Below are 8,727 nucleotides of genomic sequence, written 5' to 3'. Positions count from 1 at the left end.
GCTCAAATAAGCAATGGTCCCCCCCCCCCGGCATATATCAATAGCTCATTATCTTATCGTACCACCATGAAGTTTCTTTAAACAGTCCAGCTGAAAAGGGAGGAGAAGTCTATAATATGTGATATGATTGATCCAAAAATCACATAGAATTAGAACTCAACCAAAGCTGCCAACCACTAGAATGCAAAAAGGGTCAAACTGACCCAGTAGGGTGTGATTTTTTTTTAACAGAAGTATTCAACTCCCTGATATTCCATGTACACATGCAATTCCATTTACAAATTTATTGGTATTATGTTCAGATAAAAACAACAACAAAAAACACAAAACATATATATATATACACATACACATGTGTGTGTGTGTTTATCCTTTTCAGTATTTAAAAAAGTGATTTCTTCACTTGATAATACTTTTTTTTTCATACGATTTTTAAAATGTTTTGATGTCTCTTACGCTGACCAAGGAAGCATTTATTTGATCAAAAATACAGTAAAACAGTAATATTGTGAAATTTTAAATAACTGTTTTCTGCTTTAATATATTTTGAAATACCTTCTTGAATATATATCCATATGGAGGAAAGAATTTCACTGGCATTTGCTTATGAAAATCTCTATCTGCACATACTACAGCAGTTTATTCCCATACTTACAGTCTGTGGTTGTTTCACAGTCCTGCTGGGTTTGACCTGATATAAGTCTTTTCTCATTAAAATATGTTAGTAATATATATTCCATATGAACATGCTGAAAAATATGGTATCAGCATCTAGCACTCTGCCCACTCATACTGATTGTGTGCCAGCTGTTTGTATTGAGGCGCATCGGGTCTGATCTGCTGCTTAGATTGAGCACATTTTACCATTTCATGGACTTCTACTTTTTCCTTTGCATGTCACTTTAAATGTGTGGTATGTGCGTGACAGAGCTGTACCGTGGGGTGGTGTGGGGTCCTGGGGCTCGTGTCTGGGGTGATTGGAGGTTGGCGACCGCACTCAGATCCATCAGCCAGGTTGAGCTGCAGGCAGCGTTGGTTCCTGGGTGGTAACTTAAAGAGCAGCGTCACGCCATGTTTAAGAGCCTGGGTTGGTAGAGAGGTGAAGGTCAACAGTCATCCAAAAACCAGGTTTAGGTTGTCACTGGGCACACCACACACATGCAGACTGGACTCCCAGATCACGACCGTAGAAAAGCTGCTGCATATTTGACAGGGTTGGTAAGATTTTATAATGTTTTTGAAAAAAGTCTCTTATGCTCACCAAGTAAAATACAGTAAAACAGCAATACTGTGAAATATTACAATTTATGTTTTCTATTTTAATATATTTTAAAATGTAATTTATTCCTGTGATGGCAAAGCTGAGTTTTCAGCAGCCCAGTTTTGGGTGTCACACGATCCTTCAGAAATCATTAAAATATGCTGATTTGGTTCTCAAGAAACATTTCTTATTGAAAACAGTTGTGCTCATTATTATTTTCGTGGAATACATGATAAATTTTTTTCAGGATTCTTTGATGAATAGAAAGTTCAAAAGAACAGGATTTACTTGAAATAGAAATCCTTTGTAACCTTGTGAAAGTCTTTACTGTAATTTTTGAACAGTTTAATGCATTCTTGCTGAAGTATTTATTTTTCTTTAAAAAAATCACACGAATAAACCACTTTGGACATCTACCAAATATATTCATAGATATACAAAAAAAGTCTTCACCTTCGGTCATGTGACTGAATAATTCACTCAGGGAAGAAATAATCAGACCAGTATCATCACATAAATGTTGTACTTCTGATTCTCTCAAACCTATGAGATGGAAAACTGCTTTATTCGTAAATTGTTTTTGCGATATCACAAATGTTCGCCATTTTCAGCTTGTTCAGAAACAGTTAATGGCATTGACTGCAGTTCTGTTTATAAAACACACATCAACCATTAACTTTTTTTGACAGTTTAAAGGGATATTTCACCCAAAAATGAAAATTCTGTCATTAATTACTCACCTTCATGCCCTTCCAAACCCATAAGACCTTCGTTCATCTTCGGAACACAAATTAAAAGATATTTTTGATTAAATCCGAGAGGTTTCTAACCCTGCACAGACAGCAACTCAACTGACACGTTCAAGGCCCAGAAAGGTAGTAAGGACATTGTTAAAATAGTCCATGTGACATAAGTGGTTCAACCTTAATTTTATGAAGCTGCGAGAATACTTTTTGTGCGCATTCACGAGAGTACCACGACTCATGATTGTGCATTCCTCTGCTTGAAAACAAGGCAAAGTGCATCAGGGTTATACGTCTGAACGCCGGCTCCTGTGTCAGCAGCACAACAAGCATGCGTCGTGGTACTCTTGAGAACGCGTGTCGAAGACTGACATGGAAAAGAAACTGTAAAATTGTTATTTTTGTTTTCTTTGTGCACAAAATGTATTCTTGTAGCTTCATAAAATTAAAGGGGTGTTAGAACGAGCCGTTGTAGGCAGGTGTGGCTGACTCTTAACTTTTATAAAGAATATCTCTTTGGTTTTGAGACTTTAGTGTTTGCAACTTTACAGATCTTCTTTATGCACTTGAGAGCATGAGCTTGTAACACTCCAAAGAGAAAGGAAAAATTGAAATCGCATCATATGACCCCTTTAAGGTTGAACCACTGATGTCACATGGACTATTTTAACGATGTCCTTACTACCTTTCTGGGCCTTGAACGTGGTAGTTGCGTTGCTGTCTGTGCAGGGTTAGAAAGCTCTCGGATTTCATCAAAAATAATTTGTGTTCCCAAGATGAACGAAGGTCTTACAGGTTTGGTACGGCATGAGGGTGAGTAATTAATGACTAATTTTCATTTTTGGGTGAACTATCCCTTTAAGGTTATCACATCAGTTATCGAATTTAACTGCTTTCATAACCTAATTCTATGATTCTGCTGCTTTGATCACAGGCATGCAGAGCAAAGCTGTGCTTCCCATCTTACGGTTTCATTATTTTTCACACGCCTGGTGCTGGTGTCTGGCCTCCGTTTGTGAGAAAGTTACGTTGGACTCATTCCAAGCATTGCCCTGCTCCCAGCACATTCATGTTCTCCATCTACATCCATTCCCTCTGCCCTCCTCACAGACTGCTTTTTACATCTTTGTTCTGCTATTACAATACATGATCAGAACACACACACATACAGCATAGAGGCTGTAAAAGCAGTGGCGGGTCACTGCTGCTCGATATTAACTGAGAGAAGTGACTGAATGTCTGAAATGGCTAAATTTACGGCGACATAACTGCTCAGGCTTAAGCTAGACATAAAACGACACACGCTGCCACAGGAGAGCGAGGATTGAGGAAGGCTGTTCAGACAAAGCCGACGGCCGCTGTTTCTGTCGGCGAAGAGGGGTAATAGCGTGGGAAATTGTTCCTGGCTGACTGGCAAATGCCATTGCAGAGCCTTGCGTGGGTTTAAAGTCACAGAGTGACGGAAGTTTTTCACTTTTCCAAATGTATTTTAGGCCAGCACAGGCCTCCAATATAAGGTAGTGCTGGAGGTATTTCATTGATTAAAATCACAAATGTGTCTGAAGATTCAGTTAATCGCTTGCTCTGCGACTTTTCTACAAGTTTGGTTAGAAACCAGGTTAGAAATATGTTTGGACCCAACAATTAAAGTGTAGAGCAGACTTTTTGAGCATAGACATTTGAGTCTGAGTGTATATTAAATCAGTGTTTTTGTTGCTGTATTGTTAAAGCTGCCACCATCTACCACAGCATAAAGTTCAGCACAATGAAACAGAGGAACCGTGTAAGTTTTGAATGCAGAATGACTGTGTGGCCTGTCTGTTTTGTTTTGCGGAGTTTGTCCGTAAGATCCGTTGAAGGGGCCGACGACTGTGATCGTGGACATCCGGAAGGAAACATGGTCATGATGTCTGGGATTTCAGTTCCGTAGCTTTTTCCAGGTTTTTATTCCAGAGGACAGCTACAGAGTGGTTTTGGATCAGCAATCAGTTGTTGACCACAAACAGGATTCTTGGTGGAATCCGTCAATTAAAATGGGATCAAGGCATGCTGAAAGGGAGAAATGGACAAACCTCAGTAACTTTTTTAAGCATACATTCTTCTTGAATGTTTAATAAGCAGGACTCCAGACTAAACAAATAACAAATTTGAAAAATTACAAATGATACTGATCATATCTGTACATTATGTGACTCTGCTTTTTAACATTAGGCTACCACTGTAATATTTCTCAAAGTCAAATATTTAGTTGATTATGATTCTGATACGTCACCCAAATAACAATTTTACTCCATTTTATTTAATCCAGTCAGAACTGTACCTCACTGCTAAACAATGACACCCAATAACATTTTTTAAGTATTTTAAAATTTTTAAAAGAAAAGATTCCCAGTTCATTTCGAATCAGTCCTTAAACCGTTTAAAATAGCCTAGGCTAAAAAAGACTGAAGATTCGCTGAATGAGTCTAATTTACACAACGGTAACTCACGAGGGCGTTCGAGACCGTTTCGTGAAACTTTTTGGACTGATTCATTAAAAAGAACCGGTTCATAAGAGTAATTTGTTCGCAAATCGTATTTTGCTTGCAACATTACAAATAGTGATGCGCGGCGCGCTCTAACAGGCTATATCTGACGAAGCCGCATAAGGTGCTTTCACGCCATGTTGAAATTATTGTAATTTCGAGGTTTCAGCATGTAAAAAGCGTTCATGTCCTCGTAATTACAACTTGTAAAATGGGACTATTCTGAGAGCTCTTACTTGTACCACGTGAACGCTGTACCACCTGACCACTGCAGATTCATTTAGGCGTTGATAGTGATGCATAATTCTCATAATTCTCTATGATAATTCCCAGTCAGAGGACCTGAACAGCTCCAAATAGAAAGCCACGTGTTATCATCTCGAGCCCACGGTAATTACGGCATGGCGTGAACTCAGCATTAGTTCTAAGGACTGTCGCCAATGGTGACTCGGCGCAAATTCCAAACGTTATTTCCACGCTCTTCAAAGAAGGAAATGCTAACGTATTTGTTCTGCTACTTGGTCGTTCTAAACGCAAATGAGCAAACGTATCACTTTACGAACTTCTCTACACGCAGATACTAGTGAAAGTTTTGCTCCGACGGTCACTTCGAGGAAATACATTTACCGTGTATGTTCACGTGATCCTGGAAGTCCTAGCGAATTATTGAGGTGGAAAACTGAGGTAGGCTAATTTATTTGAGATGTTACTGGGATATAAAACTATTTAAACACAAATAGAAAATATTTCTTTCACATTTTCATGTTTATTTTTTACCAAATTCATACACAGAGAGAGCATACAAGAATACACTTCTATTAAAGATTGTAATATTTGATGCCAAAGTTTATTTTGTGGTTAACATTATGGATAAATTAGCTGCAATGGCATATTCTATTTTCCTCTGGCTCTGACAAAACAGAATTTTCTGTAGGCTATATTTCTGTACACCTTGTATAGATGGATTTGATGGAACAAATGGTAAGACTATGCATTGAAAAAATGACACGTCCTTGAGAACATCTGAACACAAGATCATGGTAGAATGGTATTTATTGTCCTCTTGGCTCTCTTGTCTTTGAACTGTAACATGGCTGCTATCTCTTGAGCGAAATGTGATTTACAGTCTTGTAAACACATAAGCAGGCCCACACGAACGCCACGTATTTCTACAGAAGCGGAATGTTCGCTATTCACTAAGTTCCATTGAGTGTTTGTTTATGAAATATTTTGTCTAATCTGAAGTCAGCCAATGCAGATATCTCTTTTGTTATTTGGATGTCTTCCCTCACCAAAAAAACAAACAAACAAACATGTTTTTATTGCTCTTTCCTCTTTTTTCACTATCTTTCTTCACAATCAAATTAAACTATCTTTTTTAACACCCATCTTATGTCGCCCTAATTACCTGCTCTCTATTTTTCTGTCCCTCTGTTTGTCCATCTCGCCCTCTCTTTCTCTCCCTGTCATACATCAACGCATTTAACAGCCGTTCTGCTGGGCTATTAAAAAATCTTGTCTTTTTAAGTGAGGACAGGGTGAGGGTGACTACTGCAGAATGAGAAAGAGAGGGAAAAGGCAGGGGCAAAGAAGAAAGAGATTTCAGTGGCCCACAGGGAATCTGACTCATCTCTCAATCTTCTCTGGTCAGGATGACAGAGTGAGAGAGAGAGAGATTCCCTTATGCTGGATCATGTTTCCGCTGGAGGCCTCTTCTCATAGTGTCTTGTCTGACACGCTCTTCAGCTCATATCTGGAAAGTCTAACATACACAGATAAAGGCAGAGAAATACAGATCGTCCACAATACACAAACCTTAAGATACAAGAAGAGATATGGCTGTGTTTTCTTAAGACTATAAACACCAAGGTCGATAGCAGATCCAGGATCTTGCAGTGCCAGATCTTTTCAAAATTCTTGAAAGCTTAATGAGACCAAAATACCTACTGTAGGGGATACCAGGGGGCAATTTCAACACAACGTACATTTCTTCAAGTACAAATAAGCAAGAATGATGACATTTACATTACACATGCTCACTAAAGTTCTTTTTCTGCCTGAGAAAAGAAGTGTGATTTGTTTCACTTCGTGAGAAATTTCCAATGTAAAATGGATTTTGAGATAATGTGGATATTTTGAGATTTTTTCTGCTTTTTAAAGTTTGCTGCCTTTTAATCAAAGGTAAAATAAATTTTATCTGCAAGTTGTTAGCATAAATGAAAGATGCTAAGACTGTCTAACACCAAGATTGGGGGCAACCAAATGTGAAACAGTTGTATACATTTACATATATATAAATGAATACATATATATAAATTTAATTTTAAATGTAATTATATAAAATAATTTAGAATATAAAATTATTATTATAATAACCTAAAATTAAGAATTAAATAAAATTAATATAAGCTATGTTTATAATTTATATTAATATTTATAAAAATGAATAATATAAATTTTTAAATAAAACATTTAATCAACTCAGGAGAATTAAGATGTTTTTGGCTTGATGGTGACTCTCTTGATTCTAACTGATGTCTAAAGGCATTCAAATCAACATTTAAAAATGAATAATAATACTTACATAGCAAAATTAAATGTAGACACGGCTGCGGGGGATACATTTTAATTAACTGGTTTGTCATCCCATATTCACAAAACAACTTCATAGATGATAAATAGTCACTTATTTCTGTCAAAAATGAAAAGAGACAAGGGGATTAGGACATTAGATTAGGCCACTAAAATAACATGAACATGGAAAGCAACCAGGAGAGCTCAGCCATAAGCAAGAAGGACAGAAAGAGAGGAAAGCAGAGTGAGGGCAGACTCAAAGAATGAACAGATTGAAAAAGCAGAGAAGGTGCAAATCTTGCTGGAATTTTAAGGAAAGGCAAAGTTGAAAGGAGAAAACGGCATGTAGAGAGTGCTTGTGTTTATATAGTCCTCTTCAAAGGATGTCGTAATTATTTTTCCATACAAAGTATATGTCAGGTCCATGTGCACGTTTGAATTGTTTGTGAACGATTCGGTGCGTTTGATGCTCACTGGATACAGTATGTAATTCACAGTGTGGCCATTTTCAGAAGCTGATAAAAGAACACATTTGTGGCCACACTGTGACATATGTCCATCTAGTAGCCAGCAGAGCATATATCTGCTTTTGCACCTGGAGCTAAAATCTAGAAATAATCATAAAGCGACTGCGCTGGGGTCTGCAAAAGTGCATTCAGACGAGAGAATGGCCAAATTCTCTCATGCCATTTCAAGTCATAAGTCAGGTTAACATAACACCACGTGCAACTAACACCAGATAACACAAATGTTTCGGCTGTAAAACCTCCGGTGCATATACGCTGTTCTGGGGTCAGTCTCACACAAGCATGGGGATCCCCTGCCACCCTCACGCCTTCCTTGACCCCGTAACCTCTGCTGTCCCTCTGCAGCTGTAAAACCACACTACAGCATCATTAGCATGGAAACAAGATGTTACCTATGCAGACAACCTGGGGAACCAATTAGACGCCATGCAGCCCTAGCTCAGAATAAATCCACTGGACTCTGCCTTAAGCGCTAAAATAATATGTGATCATGCTTTGAGCAAGCTGAGAATTTTGTTAACTCAAAACAGACTAGCTACTGCCTGCAAGAATATCTAAATAAGACCATACAAACCCCCATGCAAAACTAACAGTGGCACTAGAATGTTTAACTACAATTCAGTAAACAGTGACTACCGTGACCGTTATTGTACTTATTAGTATAGCTTGTTGTTGTTATTTGCTGTGCTTTGTGACAAATGGTCTTTAAGTGGACTCCCTACAGCAGTCAGCTGGTTGCACTCTTGTTCATACGGCACAATGAGATCTGAATAAACGAATAAAATTTCACAGATTACAGGCACTAAATAGTCAGAGAGCACCAAAGAGCTCTTATCTCCCGGCAGCCATACTGTGTGTGATAAAGCTGGATATGATGCGTGTTCCATTAGGCCGGGCGTGTTTGTTTTGGTGATTTCAAATATAAACATTGGCTACCAGAAATCCCTTACTATGCCTTTAAGTGATATGCCTAACTAGCTCATTCATGGAGGCCGGAGATCAAGTGCTGCTGGATTGCCTTGAACAGAGGGCTTGTTAAATTCAACAAGGACTTGTTAAATGTGTCAACATGACCCATGATGAATGACAACTGCTAC

Source organism: Sinocyclocheilus rhinocerous, unplaced genomic scaffold (genome assembly GCF_001515625.1).
Source record: "Sinocyclocheilus rhinocerous isolate Xijiao unplaced genomic scaffold, SAMN03320098_v1.1 scaffold869, whole genome shotgun sequence".
NCBI classification, from domain to species: domain Eukaryota; kingdom Metazoa; phylum Chordata; class Actinopteri; order Cypriniformes; family Cyprinidae; genus Sinocyclocheilus; species Sinocyclocheilus rhinocerous.
This window is presented reverse-complemented; position numbering follows the sequence as displayed.